General features: G+C 43.5%; 1 protein-coding gene and 2 long non-coding RNA genes across 10 annotated transcripts in view; 2 read left to right on the plus strand and 1 right to left on the minus strand.

The window, feature by feature from the left end:
* Nucleotides 1–22,668, plus strand: part of Vamp5l (vesicle-associated membrane protein 5 like) — a 174,337-nt gene extending 151,669 nt beyond the window's left edge. The window contains 9 exon segments of one of the 7 annotated variants that reach the window (NR_190723.1): nt 2,806–3,105; nt 3,248–3,405; nt 4,236–4,384; nt 7,456–7,642; nt 8,061–8,158; nt 9,682–9,842; nt 10,880–11,056; nt 15,131–15,238; nt 20,752–22,668. This is a non-coding gene — a long non-coding RNA (vesicle-associated membrane protein 5 like). 7 annotated transcript variants of the gene reach the window in all.
* The window catches only part of Mkln1 (muskelin 1), a 311,316-nt gene that overhangs the window by 151,669 nt on the left and 135,392 nt on the right, over nt 1–24,255 (plus strand). The window contains 6 exon segments of the mRNA NM_001429298.1: nt 3,248–3,405; nt 4,236–4,384; nt 8,061–8,158; nt 9,623–9,842; nt 10,877–11,056; nt 15,131–15,238. The gene's annotated coding sequence lies outside the window, so the exon portion shown is untranslated.
* LOC120102486 (uncharacterized) overlaps nt 2,200–24,255 on the minus strand; it is a 32,535-nt gene continuing 10,479 nt past the window's right edge. The window contains exons 2-4 of one of the 2 annotated variants that reach the window (NR_190708.1): nt 15,129–15,230; nt 2,632–2,708; nt 2,200–2,497 (exon numbers count right to left, since the gene is read on the minus strand). This is a non-coding gene — a long non-coding RNA (uncharacterized LOC120102486). The remainder of the gene's footprint in view (nt 2,498–2,631; nt 2,709–15,128; nt 15,231–24,255) is intronic. The other variant, NR_190707.1, reaches the window with a different exon arrangement.

Raw genomic sequence — 24,255 nt, forward strand, 5'->3', positions numbered from 1 at the left:
CCGTGTCATAGGACTCTTAGCCTTTTGGAACTGCAAGTCCAAGGAAACTGTCTTTTATAAGTTGGCTTGGCCGTGGAATTTTATCACAGCTATAGAGAAGTAGCTCACACAGTGAGGTACTTATGAAACAGCAAATGCCAAGGTCCTAAGGGAAGGACCTTGATACATTCAGCAGTGGTGACTTAGAATGGGAATCTGAGTTATCTAGGGTTTATATAGTTACTGACATGCATTTTACATACTGTAAAAGCTGCCTATTTAAATATAAGCTTAGTGTTTTAAAAGTATTGTCACTGATCGGTACATTCATTGCAACACGGTACCACACCCAAGAATATTTCTGGTACCCCTGAAGAAGCCTTGGTTTCATAGATGTCATCTCTTACTGCCGATCCCTACCCTTGGGGAGCAACTAATCTACTTTCTGCCTCTCTGCATTTATACATTATGAGTATGTTACATGAATGGACCCTGACATGTGATCTTCGGTGGCCGTTTTCTTTCATTTAGTGTTGCATTCTTATGGTTTGCCCATATGAAGCACTTATGAGTCTTTGCATGGTAATAACAATCTATTTTTCCACTCTTTAACTTGAAAACATGGGTAGTTTTCACTCTTTGTCCATTATACATAATGCTGTTGTGAGCATTTATGTGCAAGCATTTGTTTGGATAAATATTTCCATTTCTCTTGCTATATATATTTCTAGGAAAGAATTACCCAGTGGCTGTGTACTTCGGTATTTTGAGGAACTGCCATGTAGTTTTCCAAACTCAATGTTCCATTCTATGGGCATCATATGACGACGATTTCTTTATATCGTCACTAACAGTGGGTATTATCATAGGCATTTTTGTGGGTGAAGATGGTATGGGGGTTTTGACTTGTGCTTTCCTAATTACTAATGGTGCTGAGCAACTGTCTGTGTGTATAAGGGCCACTTGCATCTATTTTTCTGGTAAATGTTTATTCAGATTTCTTGTTGATGATTTAATTTTTTATAATAGAGTTTTGATAGGTTTCATGTACTCTGGATAAAAGGTCCTTGTCAGGTGTCTGAAAAGGCTTATCTTTTATTCTGTAACTTGCTTTTTTATTTTTTACTTTCTTCCTTCTCCTCCTCCTCTTCTTCTTCTTCTTCTTTGAATTTCAAAGCAACATTAAAATAATTTAATTATCCTACTAGGCTAATGAACTTATACACAGCAGTCTTATATATAGCATTATTGAAGTACTATGCATTGATACATAGAGGAATTTTTGTGTTGTATTATTTTTTAATTTACTTTATATCTCGATTGCATCTTCCCCGCCCTCCCCTGCTCCCAGTCCCTCCCTCTCACCTTCCTACCCCTCATTCTCCAGTCAGTCCTCCTCCTTTTCTCCTTAGAAAAGGAGAGGCCTCCCACGGCTATCAACCTGCCCTTTTATTTCCTTGATGGTGTCCTTTGAAACACAAAAGCGTGATGATGACGACGACTACGACGATGACCGATGACTTGAATGTATATGCGTGGGAGTACATCATGGTGCACACATAGAGATCAGAGGACAAGTTTTGGGACTAAGTTTTCTTAGTCTACTGTGGGTTCTGAAAACTGTGGTGTGGTCAGCTGAGCTGTCTCACTGGCCCATGAAACAGGAAAGCTTTTACATTTAAAATCCAATTGTTCTTAATGTTGACACTTTTGCTTAGATTCCTTCGCACTCCCGCTTCCTCCACATCCTTGACATGTGCTCTACCACTGAGCCATACCTCCATTCCAGAAGAATGTTGAGATTTTTGCCAGGCATTGTAGGCTATAATCTTCCTAAAGAAATGTTTTAATTCTTACATTTAAGTCAGTGATGGATTTTTACTTACAGTTTTATAATTTATTTAATTAGAGTACAAAATAATGAGTTTCAATGTGGCATCTCCACACACGCATACTGCACTCCACATAGTATTTTGAGGGAGGAGTATGGGGCTGAAGAGAGTCCAACTTTACTCCTTTGCACATAGACATTTAGCCGTCCCCGCACCATTTGTTGAATAGAATATGTCACAAGTCCTGAAATCCCAGCTAATTGGGAGGCTGAGGCTGGAGAACTACAAGTTCAAGGCCAGCCCAGGCTACAGAATGAGTTCAAGGTCAGCACGGATAAGTTAGTGAGGCCCCATGTCTAAATAAAATGTGAAAACTTAGGGACAAGGATGTAGCTCAGTGGTAGAAGGTTTATTCAACACATACGAGGTTCAACCCCCAGCACCAAAGCCAAACAAACAAACAACAAACAAACAAACAAATGTACGGATTCCTCTCCTTGTCTGAAATTGACCGTAATGTGTGAGTTTACCCTATATCATCAATTCTTTGCAGGTCTCCATAGGAAGATTACTATAAGTTTTGAAACCGGGAAATAATCATCTTCCACATTTGTTCTTTTTCAAGGTGGTGGTGCCTCTTCTGGGCTATGACTTCCATATGACTTTTATAACCTTCCAGTCAATTTCTGCAAAAAAAAAAAAAAAAAAAAAAAAAAAAAAAAAAAAAAAGTTGAGATTTTAATAGGAACTGCATTGGACGTCGTTGCTGGTTAAAATAAAAAAAAAAAAAAACAATCGATTTTACACACTCATTTTGTACCTTAACACACTTCTGAACCTGATGTGTTCTTAATTATGATTCGTTACTGCTTCCTCCCCGCGGCGTTGTGTTAGACGCTATAGAAAAAACAAAGATGTTCTAAGATGACATAGGTTTAACTTACTGGGTAAACAGGAGCCATGTTAGGAGCAAACAAGGAAGTTGGTAACTGCCACTTGAATGTTACAGACAGTTGGAATTCTGACAAGACCTTCAGGGCTGGAGAAGTCTGGAGCGGGGAGGGGAAGGATTAAAGGCTTGCTGTGCCCATGCGCACCTTCCTTCCTTTCTGCCTTCTTTTTCTCCTCTCGTTTTCTTTCTCTACTTTCACCTGCCGGGGTTTCTTTGAAAACACTGGTAGAGCATAACCAGAGATGGCCGCCAGTAACCTGGCTGGTCATCAGAATTTCTTGGAAAGCCTTTAAAATCTAGATCCCAGTCTCCGGATGCAGAGCTGCTGTGTCATGCTCCCAGGTGCTGGGTCACAGAAGGACAACTGATTTGCATTTTGATCTGATTTTCTGCCCGAGTTGGGAATTTCTGGGTATGGTTATAATTATATCCACATGTGGCTCGGCATCGATCCTCACCCCACCGTACCTCTGTTCCTTTTCAGGACACTCTCACGTCCAGAAGGTCATAAGGGCACCTGGATAAGACATCGTGAGTGAACCTCTATGGCTTCTCCAGTATTGAAAGCCACATCAGTTGCACACGTTTCTAAGAGGGTCCGCTGGTGCACGTGTTTATGAAGATGTCTCACAATATAAAGAGGTGCTTATTTTTCACTGTATAAAGACTGTATAAGAACCTTTTGCTATACTGGCCACATTCCTCCGACTCACTTGTAGGGTATATTACCTATTATCCAGGATTTGGGTTTTGGTTTTTTTGTTTGTTTTTGGAGATTTTTTTGTATTTTTTTTTTGACAGAAATCTGCCTGCCTCTACCTCCCAAGTGCTATGATAAAAGGTGTGTGCCCCAACTCCTGACCTTTTAATATTCTTAAAAAATTGATGTATGTATGTATATATGTATGTATGTATGTATGCATATGCTATCTGCATGTGCCTGCACGCCAGAAGAGGGCATCGGATCCCATTACAGATGGTTGTGAGCCTCCATGTGGCTGCTGGAAGTTGAACCCCGGTCCTCTGGAAGAGCAGCCAGTGCTCATAACCACTGAGCCATCTTTCCAGGTTTTAATGCTTTTAAATAAACTAAGTATCTGGTTTCCAAAGTCTTTTGCATCTCAGCTTTCCCAGAAGCAACTGGTCTTTTAAAGATACCTTTAACTACACAGAATATTAGTTTGCAGTGTTACACACGTATGTAAGCAGTGTACATGTTTTTCTACAGCCGTTTTCTCACCATGAAGCCTTTCAGATTTATGCATGTGACACTAATAGAACTAATCTGTTCTTAATAACACGTTAATATACCCGAATGGAGTGCTGAAATAATACTATCCTGCTATTTGACTATTTTCTGCTCGTCTCCCATGAGCAGAAATTCATTATGTTAATAGTTTTGTTGGTGGTGGTTTTTCCGGTTTTTTGTTTTGTTTTGTTTTGGTTTTATTTTTGTTTTTGTCTCTTTTTAGATTTCAGTTCTTTGTGCCACCCACATCCTTGAGTATGTCTCCTGAGACACACGTGGGAGTCTGTCTGGGGTATAAATGAGGATGGACGTTGCCCGAAATGCATATGGGCTTTTGACTTCACCCGGTTGCTTTCGGGACTATTGTGCACAGTAAGTAGCTTAATCATTTCCTTTTCTCTCATCCCTGATTTATGAGAATGTCTCTGGGAACCACACCACCAAGTCTGTAAAGTTAGCATCAGGCTGGGGAGATTGCTCAGTGGGCAGGAGCTTCTCAGTAAGGCTAACAACCTGAGTTCGATGTCCCAGACCCACGTAGTGAGAAGAGAGGACTTCCTCACGTAGTCCTCTGACCTCCACACTTGTGCCAAGCCCACTCCACTAAATAAATGCATGTAAAATATTTTAAATCACTAGGAAATAAACACCCACCTGGGGCTTTCATAGATCCCACTAGGGTAGCTTAAGAGGAAGGTTGGAAACAGGCTTCAGATGGTTGAGGAGCTGAGATCCTCTCTGCCCCACATATGTGTTTGTACAACCACCTAAGACATTGACACATGAGTGTTAGTCAACTGTATGTCACTGTGACTATATGCCTGACAGCATCAGCTAAGGGAGGAGAGATTCACGCTGGTTTGTAGTTTCGGGCAATATAGCCTGTTCCCCAGGGGAGACCAAGGCATTGGTGTCGGTTGCGCTTTGGCAGATTATTCACCTTCTGGTTGGCCAGGAAGCAGAGAGCTTAATAGGAAATGGGACTAGGTTTTAACCTTCAAAACTCCACCCTCAGTGACTCACCTCTGCCAGTTACATCTCCTGCCATACAGTTTGACAATCTTCCAAAGCAGCGCTACCAGCTGGCACCAAATGTTAGCACATGAACCATGAGAGAGAGTTCACACTGAACTGCCTACAGAAACGTCTGTCTTTGATTAGACAAATCTATGTTGGCTGTGCTTGGATTGGTTAAGAAAAGGTTTGCTCAGCAAACCTTGCAGATACATATTTTTGTTTGTTTGTTTGCTTGTTTGTTGAGACAAGGTGGTATAGAAATTGCAATCCTCCTGCCTCAGCTGCTCAAGAGCTAGAATTACGGATGTGCACCACCACGTCCAGCATTGCAGATGCATTTGATAAGACAGCAGGATGTGATTTACCAGTCTCCAGGTGGTACTTAAGGCCCTCCCTTCGCCAGTTATGCTGACAGGAGGTGGTTGGTCCCTTTCTGGAAGCTCTAGATACGCATCAATGCTTAGGACAGGGTGCATGTCAGAGCCGCCCGGCAGCCTGTTGGGCGGTGTCACTGTGTGGCTTTTGCAAAGCCCGGAGGAATCTGAGAAGCAAGTGAGAGGAACGATGCATGAAAACAAAAGGCAGTGGAAAGAGTGACCAGCCAGCAGGCTCCGGCAGGCTAGAACGCTCTGTCCTTGTTACTGCTGCTTCATGAAAATGCCGCGGGCCTTCTGGCAGGGTCTACACGGTAGAGGCTTCCTAGGAAAACAAAGATGAGGGATGCGGACCTGGAGGTTGGGGTTCTAGTTTCCCACTTCCCTGTAGATGCTCCACAGTGAGGTCAGAGAGCCCTGTGCCCCTCAGTAGGTGTCTGCTGACCTTTCCTCTGTCCTGGCTGCTTTCCCAAGAGGTTTTCCCCTCCCACTCACAAGCAGCAAACTCTCAGAGGCCTAGCAGGGCTGGTCTAGGAGAGAGGCTGGGTGGTGCCTGCTCTCTCTGAAGGTCAGCAGAAGGGAGGCAGCAGGGCCCTCAATCTTGGTCAAAGCATGTTTGTCACAAAACAGTGACTCTGGTTGGGATGTCTTCATTCCCTCCTGCTTTCTTCTGAGTTGGGAAGAACCAGCTGCTGCCGTACTAAGGCAGCCTCTCTTCAATTTCCAAGAAACCAGGAAAGGGAAGAGCTTGAGTTTTTACTCCATAGGAGAATTCTGGATTCACCTCTTCAGAGTCTCCTTTCTTTGACCTATAAAAATACCTGATTGCAAAGAAGGGACCTAGCCCACATTCTCTTTTTGTCTTAAACAGTGTCTGTGAGGACAACAAGTAAAAATAGGCCTTTGCGGATACAATAGACTGAACCAAACTGGGTGTGGTTTGCCTGGCAGCTGCACAAGCCCTTGTTTCTTTTGGTCTTGGAATGCTCCAGACTTGGCCTCTGCCTCATGAAATCCTAAAACACTAGCCTGAAAGTGGCTCCTTGGGAGTGAGACTCGGTCTCTAGAGTCAGCCATTCCCATCTTTCTGATCCCCTAGCATTTCACCCTCATAGAAGGCAAGCATTGGAGCTAGGGAGTGGGGGTGTCTCAGTAAGACCACACACACATACACACACAGACACACACACACAGACACACACAGACACACACACACACAAACACAAACACACACACAGACACAGATACACACAGACACAGACATACACACACACAGACACACACACACACAGAGATACACACAGACACAGACATACACACACACAGACACACTAACACACACACAGACACATATACACACACAGACAACACACACACAGACACATACACACAGACACACACACAGACAATACACACACACATACACACACACAGACACACACACACACACACGGTGGAAAGGGATTGAGACACCCTCTGCATACATATGTGCACAAATACACATACACACGTACACAAGCATTCATCATATTTCATTATAATTGCTCATTTGGGATTGTGCCTTATTGCACTTCCTTAGCATCTACAGGCTGTATTTTAGCATCATAGTTCCTTAATAGGTGTTTATTATATGAGTCAAGGTTTCTTGGCACTTGTATTTCAGTTTCAAGTTTTTATTCTGTCTGTTTGCCTGTGTGCTTGCTGATTTTTTTCAGTGCCAAGGACAGGTAGAATACCCAGGGACTCAAAACACACTAGACAAGTAGTCTAGCATTGCACCATCCCCTCCCCACCACACCAGCCTGCTTCTGTTTCTCAATTAGCCCTAGCCGCTTCTTCCTTGGGGTGAAACGTGGGCAGTTTGAGCTCAATGTAGAATACAGGGTTTGCTACAATGAAATGTAATTTTTTTCCCTAAGGAACTGCTCTCTTAGGAATGGGTTTCAGATATGTCACTTCTGTTACAGGTCCGAGAGTTGTTTTTAGGAAACACTGCCACCATTACCTCCGAGAGGCACATCAGTGTCAGTGGTTGTTATTTTCCATCTACAGATGGCCAAATGGAGGCTCTCTTTTTCATTTACCAATTACTCTTCTTAAAGAAATACGTGAGGAGGAGCGTTATGGGTTCCCAAGGTATGAGAGACTGGTTCTTGCTCTGAAGAAGGTTTCATTCTCATCCGAATGGAGAGACATTTGCACTTGAAGGCAGCTGTGATTTGGGAGCCCAGGATGTGAGGTGTGTGAAGGGGTCCAGCAGAACTTCCAAATGGAATAAAGAAGGTCAAAGAGTGTCCAGCCAACCGACGTGTGGACATCATTGTGCCATTTGAGCTGAATAGATTCTGTGCTATTTATTGTCCATTTAGCCTCTGTTGGTTTCTTGTGACTGCTGTAACAAATTAGCACAAACTGGTTGACTTAAAACAACAGAATTTTATTTTCTTCCAGTTTTTAGAGGCCACAAGTCTGAAATGAAGGTTTGGGCAGGGTCTGAGTCTCTTGAGGCCTGGAGAGGGGGGTGATCTGTCTCTTGTTTCTTCCAGTTAGTGATAGCCTCAGGCTTTCTTTGGCTCCTGGCCACTCCCGTCCAATCTGTTTCTGTGGTCACATTGACTCCTCCAATGTTGTAAAACTCCCCCTGCTACTCCCTGTAGGAATGTGTGCCACTGAAGTAAGGACCCACCCAGAATGTGGGCTAAGCCTCCCCTCTCATGACCCTCAACTGAAATCACAGCTTTTGCCATGGAATGCAGTAAGTACCCTTGGGTTCTGGAATTAGGCTGTGGACATTTACTGGGGCACAGGGAAGACCGTACTCTGCTCTGCCCTGGGCCGGCCGTATCTGATAATCTTTACCCCCATGCTCTGTCACCTGGCTTCCTTCGTCCTCTGGTTAACCCTTGGGCTTTGGAGTGGGAGACATTAGCAAGTATCAGAGAAGAGGAGGAGGAGGAGACAGTGAGGCTCCTCCGTCTTTAGCAGGGTGCTCTCGATGCTTGTAGTGAGAGACATGTTCCTCCATAGTTCCTGCTCTTTCTGGGCTTCTGTTCCCTTTCCTCTTCACCCCTGGCTTCTGCTAACACTAGCCTGTGAGCGCCTAGCACCCTAACTACCCGTAACTCTGCCTAGGTGCTGTAGATATGTCCTAACCACCCGACGTTCAACGCCTCAGTTGATTATGTCTTCAGGTTTCTGCCATGATCTGGGTTGATAAAAATCCCAAGGGGCAACATCTTAATTTCTAGAACAGAGCTATACTCAGGGAGCCACAGCTAAGATGAAGCAAGGACCAGTGGGCACTGGATCTGGCAGACAACCCAGTCGTCTCTTTGGGGCCTCCCATAGAGAAGTGCTGTTTCTATATCCTGCTGGTGTCTTGCTGTCGCAATGCTTGCCGCTGTTGGCCTGGCTCCGTGATGCTTTTTTTTTTTTTTTTTTTTGGTTCTTTTTTTTTTTTTCGGAGCTGGGGACCGAACCCAGGGCCTTGTGCTTGCTAGGCAAGCGCTCTACCACTGAGCCAAATCCCCAACCCCCCCGTGATGCTTTTTATTTTATATTTTTTTTATTCTTCTGCCCAGTGCTGTCTGCTGCCACCCTGGTGTCTGCTGCTATTGACTGTGGCTGTCATCCTCCACGTAACCTTTAGTTTAGTGCTGACTCCCTCTAGTTTTATTTCATACCCTGTTCCTCAAAGGGGCCCAGCTGGGTCAGCAGTTATTGTCCCAGCGTCATCAGAGAGTAGATTTAGAAGGATGGGAAGTTACTAATGGTATTAAACATGGGGAGCAAGAAAAAAAAATCTGTCTTAGGACTACTTAATTGATGACAGAAGCCAGTGTGGAAACAGAGAAGTTAAGAAGTAATTATAATCGTCTGAGTGAGAATGTGGGGGTCCAAACCTGGGCAAAGGGAAGGTTCCCGTGAGATACTCAGGAAATGAGGCATGTGGAGCAGGCCATTATGAGTTCCTGGTTGTAAGTTCTTTTTAGCACTAAGGCCTCACTCAACAATTTTATGTTCTTTTCAAACAAACTTAACATTTTAAGGGAAATACGCAAATACCACTAGGTGTGCCGATAATGACAGAGCGTGATTTTTAAAGTATTTTTTATTTTGTGTATATGTATACATAGATGACATTATTATCGGCTGTTATGTTTTGGAACACGCTCAAGCAAATTCAAGAAGAAAAATTGAACTTGAATATTTTATTTAGTTTGTGTTTTCTAGAAAAACAGAACTCAAACCGAGACATTAAGCCAATGTTTTATTTAGGAGATGAATCCTGGGGCAGCAGCGAGTGTGAGAAGAGAAGGGAAGCAGAATAAGACAAGGTGTTCTGCCAGAGGGAGCTTGAGTATCCACGGAAAGACGGAATGCCTGCACAAGTGGCTTCGCAGAACAGTAATGTGCTACAGGATGAAGCCATGCCTCAAGTAAGGCCCCATCTTCTTAGGGCCTTCCCCTCTCCTATTTCCCAATGATCGAAGTCCACCCCATTGGAAATCACTTTTCTCACGTACTGGGCCATGTCACCTGTTCCCACTGTTAGCGTCTTCACAAGCTACAACCAACACTCTGCAGCATAGCCTTTAACCTTGGTTGAGGAGTACAGAGAAGCTAGAAACTTGCATCAGTACCTGCTGAGCCTGCTTGCTCAGTGGTGGAGGGGTAGGCGCAGGGGTGGGGTGAGGAAACAGTCCTAGGCTATAGGTCTATATGTGCACAAACAGAGGGAATCACAGAGAGTCATGGCGAGGCAGAATAAGCAATAGGAATGGACTCCAATGAACAGCGTGCCTGGGAGAGAAGGATGGGATAGAAAAATGCAGTTGCATCTGAACAAGTGCTTGGAGACTCAGAACTGGAGCCACACAGGGAAGATAGGTTTTTTGAAGGCTCCAGAAGCAATATGAGTTTATATTCTAAATCTGATTAATCCTAGACAGCATTGACTAATGAGGTAGGAACATGTGTTCTAGAACCAGGCAGACTTATGCTTAAAAGTCACCATGTGTATACAGCGGGTAGTATCCTCATCTTCTCTAAGCCTCAGTACCCCTGCCCTTTCTGTGTGGGTGATTAAAATAGTCAGTTCCTGCTGTAGAGTTTGCCTGATGCTTAGGATAGAGTAGATGTTAAATAAACCCCAGCTTCCACGTCCCTTAATCTTATTCTGAGATGACTGTTTGACATCACCAATAGTATCTTCTCCAGACAAACTCTCCTGTGCTATTCCTAAGTGCGAATGGAATAGGATGAGGTTTTCTACCTTGAGTCCTTCCATTATTTTCAAGACAAGTGCCTCCCTCAGGGTCCTGTTATGGAGTACCACTGAAGCCAGTAGCTCCCGTCACAGGACACATTAGGCCCTCAGAAAGCAGCATGTTAACCCATGCCCATTTGTAAATCGTAGACAGAGCATACCTGAAACAGCCCGTCTGCTCTATTAACTTTTACCCCTTCAAAGTAGGAAGGTTCTTGGATGCTGTAAGAAGGGACCGACGGGACTGGAGAGATGGCCCATGGTTAAGAACACTGGCTGTTGTTCCAGGGGATCCAGGTTGAATTCCCAGCACCTACATGGCAGCTCACAACTGTCTGTCACTCCAATTCCAGAGGATACGGCCACCCTCACACAGACATACATGTAAGTCAAACATCAAATGAACATCAAAATGAATGAATGAATAAATGAATGAATGAATAAGGCACAGACAAATAGAGTGGAGGTGGGACCACATAAGAAAAAGGCCCTTTTATAATTTTTAAGAATTATTTTTTGAGAAATTTAAAATATTTATTTTAAATATAAAATATTAATATATTTATAGCAATTCTGGATCTGAAAATAAAATTATAAGGATTGTTTTTAATGCATGCAAGTGTATGCCTGTATAGGTATGTACGCCATGTACACACAGGTGTCCACAGGGGCTGGAAGAGGGGCCGGATTGCTCCAGTTCTGAAACACTGGATGTGGGTGGTGGGAACCCAACCTGGATCTTCTGCAAGAGCAGCCTGTGTCCTTAGGCACTGAGCTACCTTTCCGGCCCTAAGACTATAAAAAAGATAGAATGTGTATACCAGTTATTAAATATGATCCAAAATTTTGTTTCAGTATCAGTCCCCCTCCCACATTTTCTAGATAGGGTCTGACTATGTAGCCCTGGCTGACCTGGAGCTCACTATGTAGACCAGGCTAACACTGAACTCACAGTGATCCCCTTGCTTCTGCCCCCTAAGTCCTTAGAGCTATGCATCACCACGCATGCCCAATGTAGCCTTTTAGATGATTGTCAGTCATAATTTAAAATTGCGATGACCTATATTCCCTACTTTAATTTTTTTGTTATTAATACTTACTTTACTGCATATAATTTACAAAACTGTTGGGTCTTTTTTTTTTTTTTACCCATCTCTCCTAAATAGAATGAAAGAATAAATATTTTAGTTTCTAATATACATTCTGAAACATTTTATTGAAACATAGTGGTACTTAATACCATAATCATGTAATTCCAGGTAAGATTTGGGTTAAAAATTAAATGAATTAGGGTCTGGTGAGAGGTTAAGAGCATGCTCTTGTATAGGCCTTTAGTTCAGTTCCTAGCAAAAATGTCAGGCAATTCACTCCTACCTAGAACTCCAGAAGATCTGATGTTCTCCGGCTCCCACGGGCACCTGCACACACATCTTGCACAGAACCATACACACATACAGAGCAAATCTAATTAAAAACAGTGAATGCTGTCATCTGGCCCCTCTTCGGGCCTCTGATACAATTAATTAGAAATAACAAGCCTATGTATGGAATGCATGTGTAACGATGACTTACAATGTATGGTTTACAGGCAGAACTGCCGTCCTCACTGTGTAAGCAGACACGGTGAGAGTCTCTTAAGAGTGACACTCATCTATACGTTCTTAGAACGCACCCCTTTGCTACTCGGGGAAGTCAGCGTCTGCTTGGAGATTAATTTCCAAGGAGCTTTCTGATAGGCACATGATGCGCTGAAGGGCTCCCCCAGGTGCTCTCCGAGGTGGAATGGTCATAATCATCCTCTTACAGTATTGCTTAAGAAATTGATCAGCACTCCTTCTTTAAAAGGGGAACAAGAATACCCTTGGCAGGGAATAGGGAGGCAAAGATTAAAACAGAGGCAGAAGGAACAGCCATTCAGAGCCTGCCCCACATGTGGCCCATACATATACAGCCACCCAATTAGACAAGATGGATGAAGCAAAGAAGTGCAGGCCGACAGGAACCGGATGTAGATCTCTCCTGAGAGACACAGCCAGAATACAGCAAATACATAGGTGAATGCCAGCAGCAAACCACTGAACTGAGAACGGGACCCCCATTGAAGGAATCAGAGAAAGGACTGGAAGAGCTTGAAGGGGCTCGAGACCCCATATGAACAACAATGCCAAGCAACCAGAGCTTCCAGGGACTAAGCCACTACCTAAAGACTATACATGGACTGACCCTGGACTCTGACCTCATAGGTAGCAATGAATAGCCTAGTAAGAGCACCAGTGGAAGGGGAAGCCCTTGGTCCTGCTATGACTGAACCCCCAGTGAACATGATTGTTTGGGGGAGGGCGGTAATGGGGAGGATGGGGAGGGGAACACCCATATTGAAGGGGGAGGGGAGGGGTTAGGGGGATGTTGGCCCGGAAACCGGGAAAGGGAATAACAATCGAAATGTAAATAAGAAATACTCAAGTTAATAAAGAAAAAAAATGATTAAAAAAAAAGAAAAAAAAAAAGAAATTGATCAGCAAACTCGCTGTTCCCCAAACATCTCTAAAGTTAAACTTCAACCGAAGCATAGACCAATTATCCGAATTAGTGACTTTGATGGACTCATAGTTAACTGGTCGTGGACTCTGTGGCTCCATCATCGTCTGTCAGCACAGGAGTTATAACCTATCATCGGGATATATAAAGAACTAATGACATCTACTGTAGGCAGCTAGTCAGCTATGCTCAACATATGAGGCCAGTTGCTCATCTTCAGCATGCGACAGATAGGTCCCCAGATCATGAATCAAATAGGTGCTGTAGATCTAGGATTCAAACCACCCCCTCCCAAAGGCTATGGTTTTTCTAGTCTCCCCTTTTAAGACTCCACGTCCTCCTGCATACTATGTAGCAACACTGTGTATGTACAGAGTTGCTGTGACAATTAAGTATATGTAAAGCAGGATTCTCAGCAGATGACAGCATTCACTATGGCTGTAGTTTAGGAATGATAATGAGTTTTTTCCCCTGGGAAAAATCATGAAACCTTTCCAGAGAGGGGAAAAAAAAATCCTTACTTGGTGGATGACAGAATTAGGTTCTGTAGAGGTGGGCGAGTTGAAATATGTTTAAAATTACAACTTTTAAAAAGTTGAAACCCTTACTTATAAGTTGACCTCATAGACTTCCATTTTCAAGCTTGGGAAATTTGATCATGAAAATGTTTGCCTGATAGTATAAAAATATAAGGCTTAGAAGGTGGGGATCTGGAGAGTTGGCTCAGTGGTTAAGAGCACTAGCTATTTTTACAGAGGACCTGGGTTCAATTCCCAGCACCCACATGACAGCTCACAACTGTCTGTAACTCCAGTTCCAGGGGATCCCACACCCTCACACAGACCTACATGAAGGCAAAACACCAATGCACATAAAATAAAAATGAATAAATGTAAAAATCTATAGGGCTTGGGACATAGCTCATAGTAGAGTCCTTGCCTAGCATGGATCTGGGTTCAGTCTCTAGCACCCAAAAGAAAAATGTTGCATATAAACATGATCATTTAAGTGATGTTTTAAAAATGAGGAGAGAAGAGAATCAGAGTTGGGTCAGCAAAACAAACCTTCATTACAGAAAAATGACAGCTATTCTGAAGACACAATGAAGCTTGAAAAGAAATTACTGGGCTGGAGAGATGGCTCCCCTGGCAAAATGCTTGTCATGTAAGCCTAAATTTGACCCTCAAGAACTCCTATGAAAAGGCTGGTGTGGTGGGATGTGCTTGTAACCCCAGTGCTGAGAAGGCAAACACTGTATGATCCTTGGGGCTTCTAGAAGCCAGTCTAGCTGAACCAGTGAGCTCTAGGTTCAGTGAGAGGTCCTGTCTCACAGAGTAAGGTGAAGGGCTGGAGAGGCAGCTCAGCAGTTAAAGAGTATGTGGTACTTTTCAGGGGGACCTGGATTCAGTTCCTAGCACTCACATGGTGGCTTATAACTGATTGTAACTTCAGTTCTAGGGGATCCTGTACTCTCTTCTGGCCTCCTTGGACACCAGGCAGGCATACAATATATTTATATACATTCAAACAAAATACTCATACTCATAATTTTTTTTAATTAAAAAAAGGAGCTGGGGGAGATTAAGGAAGATACCGTACATCAATCTCTGGCTTACACACACACACATGTGCGCACACACACACACACACACACACACACACACACACACACACAGAGTGTTGTGAAATCCACAAGTTACTAACTCAATCAAGTAGTGATCATCAGTCATCGAAGACACCATTGAGGAACATCTGATAGGCTTTAGGATTTGACTTATGACAACTGAAACAACAAAAAATATGAGAGTCCTTCCTAGTACTCATTATCCCACAATGTGCAGGGCTATGCAGATAAAATTTGTTCAGGATGAGGTCCTACTAGAGGATGGGTTCCTAATCCAATGTGATTGGTACTTACAGTACGATGGTCACGTGAGGATCCAGACACACAAGGAGAACACCATGTGAAGATGGATACTGAATTGAAGTGCTGCCGTTGTGAGCCTTGGAATGCCCCTGGCTGAAAAGGCAAGAGATTTTCTCTATAGGATTGACAGGGAGCAGGCTCTGCCAACACACTATATTCCCGCTTCCAACCTCTGGGAAATAGATGTTTATAGTCATAAGCTACCCAGTTTGTGAGAACTGTGTTACCACAGCCCAAGGAAACCAATATAATGAAGAACAGATTGCCTCTGTGCACCTTAGCATCACCCAACAGGCATGAAAGGTAGAGCTTTCACAAGGGACATTTGTCTGTTCCACTATGTGGCTACGAGTAGACCAACTTGATGCTGCATCCTTCTTGGTAAGGTGCAATAAGAACACAATGTCACTTCTATTTGGAAGGACAACTACAGTAGGAGGCAGAGTTTATTTCCCTACCATTGGTTGCTTTTCTTTTCTTTCCTTTTCTTTTCTTTTTCTTTTCTTTTTTTCGGAGCTGGGGACCGAACCCAGGGCCTTGCGCTTCCTAGGCAAGCACTCTACCACTGAACTAAATTCCCAACTCCCTACCATTGGTTTCTAACCTGGCTTTGTTATTTGCTTTTTATTTTAAAAAAAAACCCAAAGCACCTGTTTTTTAATTAATTGCATTTATTTATTTTGTGTGTGTGCACATGCCACAGTATGTGTGTGGAGGTCATGGGACAACCCGTGGGTATTGTTTCTCTCCTTCTGCCATGTGAGTCCTAGGCATTGAACTCAGTTCCTCAAGCCAGGTAAAAGGTGCCTATCGAGCCATCTCACTGGACCCTGGTTACTAACGTTTGCTAACATGATACTGTTGAAGTGGCAGAGCCAGGTCTAAGCCAAGGTCTCAGTAGACCTTCCACATTCCTTTGGCCATGCCTTCTTGATGTACCAGACTAAGGAAACAGGTCCTAACGGATGTCACCCTCAATGTTGAACTGACTGTGAAATGTCCCCCACAGGCTCATGTGCTTGGACACTTGGTCCCCAGCAGGTGGCACTATTTTTGGAAGGTTATGAAACTTCAGGAGGTATATCCAGCCTAGAGGAAGCGGCCAACTGGGGGTGGGAGGGCTTGAGGTTTTATATCCCTACCACATCTGCTGCCTGTTTCCTGCTTTTTTATTCTGCTAAGATGTGAGGAAGTGAGTAGTCCCAGCTGCATGTATGAGCCATCATGGAACTACCTGCTGCCTTGTATCCCCTCCCATGGTGAACTGGATTCCTTTAAACTATGAGCCCTTCCTCACTCAAGTGGCTTCCTGTCAGGTTGAAACAAGAAAAGCAACAAATACACTTGAAATGCCAGAGTGAATTAACGATCAGCAGAGCACAGCCCACCTCACAGAATGGTCTAGACAGTGGTCCTTACTATCATGCTACTGAATTGAATTTTAGCAGGTCATTTGTTATGCAGCCATGGATAACTGTTACACACACCCATATTATGTTCTTGCTGTTAAAGTAAATGGGAACTAGTCACGAGGACACAATCAGGAGAAATTACAGTGTGGGACAGTCTATGACAGTTGGCCTAGATGCTATACCAGTGTCAGTGTGCTGCAAAACAAAGTGGGAGGACTGGTTAGACAGGCTACAGCTGAGTTTTTCAACCCTTGTCTTCACTTGGCTTCTTAGACCAGGTATGAGGGCCAGGGAACTATTGGACACTCAGCAGGTATTGTTGGCTCTACACACCAATTGATTGGATTTGGTTTATCAGTGAAAACTTCCTGTGCTAGAAACTTAGTGTTCAATGTGGCAAAGTTGGAAGATGGAGAACTTTTTAGAGTTCCTGCCTACTGGTAGGTGGTTAAGTCACTAAGAGCCCTGCCCTTGAGATTAACACAGTTCTTCAGGAACTTAGTCAGTTCTCACAAGTATGGATTGTTACAAGAGCCAAATGGTTCAGCCTTTCTGCATCCTGGGTTCCTTTCTATTTCTCTGCCATGCTGGAATGCAATGGGATGGGGGTTGGGGGCTTTTGTCAAAGGCCAAACAGATATGATCACCTGATCATGGATGTTCAGCCTCCAAAACTATAAATCAAGTAAACTTCATTGTAAAGTATCCAACCTCATGGATCTTGCTACTGTGACAGAAAATGAACTGATGCAATGCCAGAAGAACCGCACAATCAAAAATATCTGTGGGTAGGGGCTGGGGATTTAGCTCAGAGGTAGAGCGCTTACCTAGGAAGCGCAAGGCCCTGGGTTCGGTCCCCAGCTCCGAAAAAAAAGAACCAAAAAAAAAATATTTGTGGGTATTGCTAAATGTCCATTTTGGGACACTGGACTAGAGAAAAAGAATCAAATGCAATGGTAAGATCTTAGACCAGGGTTAGGGGAGGGAAGGGTATATATATCTGCAAAGCACTCATGGGTGGAAGGAGGAGGATCAGGAGTTCCAGGTCATCCTTAGCTTCACAGAGGATTCACAGTCAGCCTGGGCTATGTAAGACCAAAAGAGAAAGCAAGAGAAAGGGGCGGGGGTGGGGGGAGTGGTATTTAGAACAAAGGGAAAGATTCTTATATAAGGCATTTAGACAGTTGTAGAAGTGTTAATATGAACTTAAAGATATTATTAAATCATTGCTAATTTTCCCAAGCCTGAAATGGTATTATAGTTATGTTGGATGCCCTTATTCTTTGAAGGCATATGCTGGATTTATTTTAAGTGAGATGTCTATTAAGAAATTCTAATACTCAACTCACTTTCAAATGCCTCAATGGACAAACATATCTATCCACATGAAAAGTGAAAAGAATATAAACAATAACTGAACAGAGTTGAAAAGTATAAGTAATTGATTGTATTTCTTCTAAATTTGTAGGTTTTTACATCTTCAAGATAAAGGGCTGGGATGGGGAACGGTCTCTGCTTTGTGAGCCCTTACTAACATGATACATTAGAGCAGGCTTCTGTAAATGAATCTGAGATCCCTTTTGGAGTTGCCTAAACCATGTGTGTGAGGCTGGACCAAGGTCTGGGGATGGGTGTGGGTACCTGGAGAACTGTGTACAAGCTCAGCTTCCCATGAAGTCACTCTTCCTTTCTTTATAAAACATCCCACCAAAAGTCGAGGCGCTGTGTGACAGACTGCCTTGGCGCCCTGACAGTTGCACCAACTACTTCCTGGTTCCCAAGACAAAAGAGAGAGCCCCGGCCAGCTGAATCCATTTGCAGACCCTCCATCTCCCAAGCGAGAGAGGCTGCCCCTCTCTGTGAGTGTTAATAAACATAGTCTCATCTCCTCTACTCAGGTCAGAGCCTGGTCTCTTCCTACTTTCTGCCTCTACCCTGCCTCTGAAATCTAATACTGGGCAGTGTATGTGGGCTTTTTAGGCAACCCCGGTGAACAGGTACCAAAAATCCAGGCTGCCTAAGGCCAACAACATAGTCTGTTTATCCCTTTCCCTGAGGAGGTGGCCCTCATTCCAAAAAGAGAGACAGGGGTCCTTTAAATAAGCCGCAAACCATTCTCTGCTCAGATAGTTGCCCAGGGAACAATGGATGTTGGAGTCTCTATATCTTCACTTCTCTTAATGACTCTGGCTTGGTAAATGTTCTTTCCACAGTAAAACTGAATTCCGTGTGTGTGTGTGTGTGTGTGTGTGTGTGTGTGTGTGTGTGTGAATGAGAGAGAGAGAGAGAGAGAGAGAGAGAGAGAGAGAGAGAGAGAGAGATTGCATATGTGAGCAGGGAGAGCTTGGTGTCTTCGGTGATGACTTCCATTTATCTTTCTGAGGCTGGGTCTCTCACTGAACTTGGTGTTTGGTCACTGGTTGGCTAGATCAGCTGGCTATAAACTACAGGGATCTGCCTGTCTATGTCCCTCACGAGCTCAGGTTACAGATGCCTGTGACCAGTCCTGGCTTTTTTAGGTGGCTGCTTTTGCAGCAGGCACTGTACCACTGAGCCATCTCCTCAGCCCCATAGTTATTGAGCAGGATCCTGTTATGTAGCCCAGGTTGGCCTTGGAATCACAGCAGTTCTCTTGCCTTAGCCACCTACATGCTGGAATATAAGTTAATATACCCAGAATAATATCCTAATTTGATTGTGTCCACGAGACATAATAGAATTCAAATCCATCTGCACTGCAGAGAGACCCCACTCCAGGGCAACTAACATTTAAAACACAAGCAAACTCAGAAGCCGCAGAGGGAAACGCTGATACTGAATCTCTGTGAGTCGTTTAAAAGTTTTATACGGTGCAGATGAAGATGAAGGCGTCGGGCAGCCGCAGACAGACACTGTAAACAGAGTCAAAGACAAACGGAACTGAAGGGAATTGTTCGAGATCCGACAGAAACGGTGCTTAGGCGTTATGCAAGGAGGTCTTAATTTCACAATTTTATCAGAAAACAAAATGAACAGAGACAGGGGCAAAACATGTGAACAGATACTTCACATGCTAACATTAAGAATGGCGTTGGGCATGGTAGTGCACACCTTTGATCCCAGCATCTCGGGGAGGTAGAGGCAGGTAGATCTCCGAGTTCCAGGCTAGCCAGGGCTACACCTTGAGAACTTATCTCACGAAACAACAAAGGCAAACCAAACAAACAAAAAATAGGAATGGTCAAATTTACTTGGAGAAAACGTTCACCTTCATAGTGTTTAGAAAAATGAAACCATGACAACATGCCCTTGTTTCTATGAGTGACAGATGCTTGAAGTTCAATAAAATAATGGTTTTTAGCAAAGTTATAGTAAGTGTAGGCTGCTGATAGCCATTGAATTGGTTACAATTTGGAAGCATTCCATTGTGTATATGGTGCTGGGTTTGAACCTAGGGCCTTACACATGCTGGGCAAGGAAGTGCTGTCACTGAGAGGCAGCTTGGCTGTTCTCATCTTGAACGTACATATATTATGACCTAGTCATTTCTTTGAAGTAATTTATTCTGGGATAAAGAAACAACAGAGGTTTCTAAAGACATGAACGTAAGGTTATTGCACTATTTATTATAATAATAGGGGAAGTAGAAAGAATTAAATGTTAATTAGGCAGTGGTTAGCTTTATGGCTTGTCTAGTGGCTGAAAGATCTTCATGTGCTAACATGGAATGTTGCTGATAAACTGTTAGATACAGCATAAAGGATACTGAATATAATTTACTCTGTATAGAAGCATTGTATGCAGGCTGAAGAGATGGCTCAGTGGTTAAAAGCACTGACTGCTCTTATAGAGGTCCTGAGTTCAAATCCTAGCAACCACATGGTGGCTCACAACCATCTGTAAAGGGATCTGACGAGCTCTTCCGGTGTGTGTCTGAAGGCAGCTACAGTGCACTCATACAATTATAAATAAGTAAGTCTTTTAAAAATTAAGAAGCATTATATGCATTTGATATCCTTATATAGAAAACATAGACCAAGACATAGTTTCGTTTAACTTGTGTAAAGTCAAAAAGGATTTTTTTTCTTTCTACACGAAACCACTTTGAAGTTTCCATTTATTTTAAACATTGTCATGTCTTACTTTTACAATTAAAAATGTGCAAAATATACTTCAAAACAACTTTCAAGATGTCAATCAATGCCCTTCTGATGCTTTTGTAGGAAATGTCTGAGCTACTGAAGGGAGATAAAGTTGCATGCTGGTTAAATGGCTTCTAGCTGTGAGTGCAAACATGGAAATGTACTGAGCCATTGCAATGAGGAAGCTGCTTCTCGAACCTAAGAAGGCTGCAGCAGAGCTGCGGGCAAGTTCCTGAAGCAGCTGAGGTCATTCACCCTTCTCGCTGGCTCAGGCCCGGCCTTCAGCAAGATTAAGATTTGGATTTGGAAAACCTGAGTGACCCATCAAGACAAAAACAATGTGATAAGAAATTTTCTTTCTCCTCTTGTTTTCCCTGTGTCTGGAGTTTCTTCAAGAACATGAAATGAGAGAGAAAACCATAACTTAAAGGTATTGAGATATGAGAACATTTTGAGAAGGCACTTGGGTGGCGCTCTGTCTGTAACTGAACCTTGCCTGTGCTTGGCTGGCACTCCCTTTACAGCACGCAGAGTCTTGAGGTCCAAAGCCCCTCTTCCTGCAAAATGGTTATCCTGGTGGCATTGCTCTAAATAGAAGGACTTAGGTAGGGTAAACAGGAGGATTGTGAGCAAGCCTTAAGGTTTCTGATCACTAGAAAAGCAGATCTTTTAAGAGGGTTTACCAGGAACCTCAGCCTTTAACCTTTCCTGCAAAGGTCAGCTACCACAGGCATGGGCATCTAGTTCCTGCTCAGTCCTGATGGCCTGTATCAGCTCAAGTCCCCACCCCGATGACTGTCATATCTGCTTGGTTTCCCACCATTTTGCTTTTCTCTCTACCTTGGCAGTTTGAGCCCCAGTGAATCTTTCTTTCTGCCCATAGACCAGTCTAGTTCAGTAATTTCTCTGCCCCGAGTCTCAGGTATTAATCTGCGAGGACGGCCTCCATCTGGGGACTTTTTTCTGTTCTCAGTGAAGTGGCACATTCAGTTCCTGGTGCAGCGTCCGTTCGTTTCTTTTAGTCATTTCACAGCTGTTTGCTGGGAGAAGCAAGACTGAACTACTTGGGGCTGATTTCACAAGGAAGCTGAAAACAAGGCCTTCCCAGTTCCCGTTTGTGATTTTCAAGTCAATAAAGCATGTCTGTCTTGGTGGATGTTTCTCTCTAACTGGCTTCAGTTGTCTGCTGAGCTGTCTACCTGGCTTCCCCTTGGCTGGGAAACCTCGGTTTGTGGCCATCCTGTTACAGGTGGATGGCTGCCCGGCTGCCCACCGTTGTTTGTTATTAAATTGGTGATGCAATTTCTGTTTGGCAGTTTGTGACTGCAAGGTTATTCAAGGATGCTGTTTAGAAATACAAGTGAGCTACAGAACGAGATGTCGGAGCGGATGGTCGGTTTGTTATGTTTTTTTCTTTTTTTTTTTAAGGCTGTTCAGGGACAGTAGACGAATGCACAAATTTGTTATTGTGGATTGTTATGAATCCCAAAGACGCACATACGGGGATCATTATTGTAGATTGGCTTGTGACAGCTGGCCCTGATTTACTTATTTCCTCAAGAAGACACTTTGAACAATTATTGAAATGCCTCCCCTCTGTAATTATAATAATAATGATGATGATTTTGCAACTGAATATGCAATTCAGGGCGTACACACTCAACTGTTTTTAGCTTGTTTCTCTTTTTACATTGATGTCAGCTGCTGTCTTGGCTTGTGAAGAGCTGAGAAGGACTTTCCAACCAAGGGTCAATGAGCTACATGAAGAGTCATCTGTGGCCAACCCGGGAAATTACTAAAATAATAATTTTAGTAATATACATTACAATACAATAATATTACAGTTAGTATGTAAGGAGCAAGCTAACTATGGGCAGGGTTCTTTTTTCTCCTTTTTGGGGGCCTTTGGAGAAGAAACCTATTTTTAGTACTTATCTGCTCTTAAGATTAAAAATAATGTATCTTATTGAATAATAAAATTACAAATGTTTGACAATGCCTCTGTTTCCCCCCCCCCACTTTCTAATTAAGGAGCTTCAAAGGGAAAAGCTCAACTAGAATAAAGAGGTATGTACTGTGGGGTCAGGGGAGAGAGCAAAGAAGGGGAGTAGGAGCTGCAGAAGGACAGACAACAATAAGGACAGACAGGGAAGTTAGGATAGTTTGGCAGTGATAAGCAGAAGGTAAGAGGGACCCAGACAGGAAGAGAGGATAGGGCAGAGAAAATGGGGAAAGTGGGGAAAGTACAGGGAGACTGCAGCAAGATTGATGGCCAGACCCTAGCCTGGCCTACTCAGGCAGGTCCTTTCTGTTCTGCCTGTCCATCTGTCCATCTGTCCATCCATCTGTCTGTCTCTGCCCCCCCACCATCCCCCAGCATGCACACATAGAGATAAATAAATAAGGCTAAGCCTGGTGGTCCATGCCTATCCCAGTGCTTGGAAACCTAAGGCAGGAAGAACTTGAGCTCTAAGCCCTTCTGGACTACACAGTGAGACTCTGTCAACGATAAATGGGAAGATACATAAATCAGTAAATTGGGGAAAGCAAACAAACAAACAAATAAAATAAAACCAGAAAGGAGAAACACAAGACTTAGATTGGAGGATTTTTTTTTTATCTTGAGAAAAGAACCACCCGTGAGAGGGCCCTCTGCGCGCCTGTGGGAAGGCTCTTCACTGTGTGTGGACCGTTCCCTAACTGAACCCTGGAAGTGGGAACTGGGCACTAGCAGGCTGATTCCACTGCCCTTTCCTGACTGCACCTCACATGATCAGCTGCTTTCAGCTGCTGCTCCTGACTTCTCCAGCGTGGGGGGACGGTGCCTTGAACTGTGAGCTAAAATGGGTCCGTTCTTCCTCAAGTTGCTTTGGTCAGAATATTTTATCACAGCCTTGGTGAAAGACACTGAGATAGGTGGGGTGAGGTGGCACAAGCCTTTACTCTTGGCACCTGGTAGGCAGAGGCAGGTAGGCCTGCCAATACAAGGCTAGCCCAGTCAACATGGTGAGTCCCAGGCCACCCCAAACCACACAAGAAGACTGACTCTTCTAATGATAGAAGGAGAAGAAGAAGAAGAAGAAGAAGAAGAAGAAGAAGAAGAAGAAGAAGAAGAAGAAGAAGAAGAAGAAGAAACAAAGACAATATATGTCATATGAAATCAGTACAGCCCAACCCAAGAAGAAGAAGAAGGAGGAGGAGGAGGAGGAGGAGGAGGAGGAGGAGGAGGAGGAGGAGGAGGAGGAGGAGGAGGAGGAGGAGGAGGAGAAGGAGAAACAAAGACAAATATATGTCATATGAAATCAGTACACCCCAACCCAAGCTGGGTAAAATAAGCCAGAGGCTCTCAACCTTAATGCTGTATATTTAGTGTATGGCATAACTTTAAGTTAGTTGTAGAGTTGGGCAGAGATGGTTTTTAGAGCATTATTTGTAAATATGCAGGAAGAACAGAAATCACAACTTTTAGGGACTAGCAAGATAGCTCAGTAGGTAAAGGCACTTACTGCCAAGCCCTCTTCTCCTATCCCTGCCCCCATATGAACAATTTAAAAAAACTCAAAAGCATGATGAAGCCTACAGAAC

This window comes from Rattus norvegicus, chromosome 4, assembly GCF_021556685.1.
Source record: "Rattus norvegicus strain SHRSP/BbbUtx chromosome 4, alternate assembly SHRSP_T2T, whole genome shotgun sequence".
NCBI lineage: Eukaryota > Metazoa > Chordata > Mammalia > Rodentia > Muridae > Rattus > Rattus norvegicus.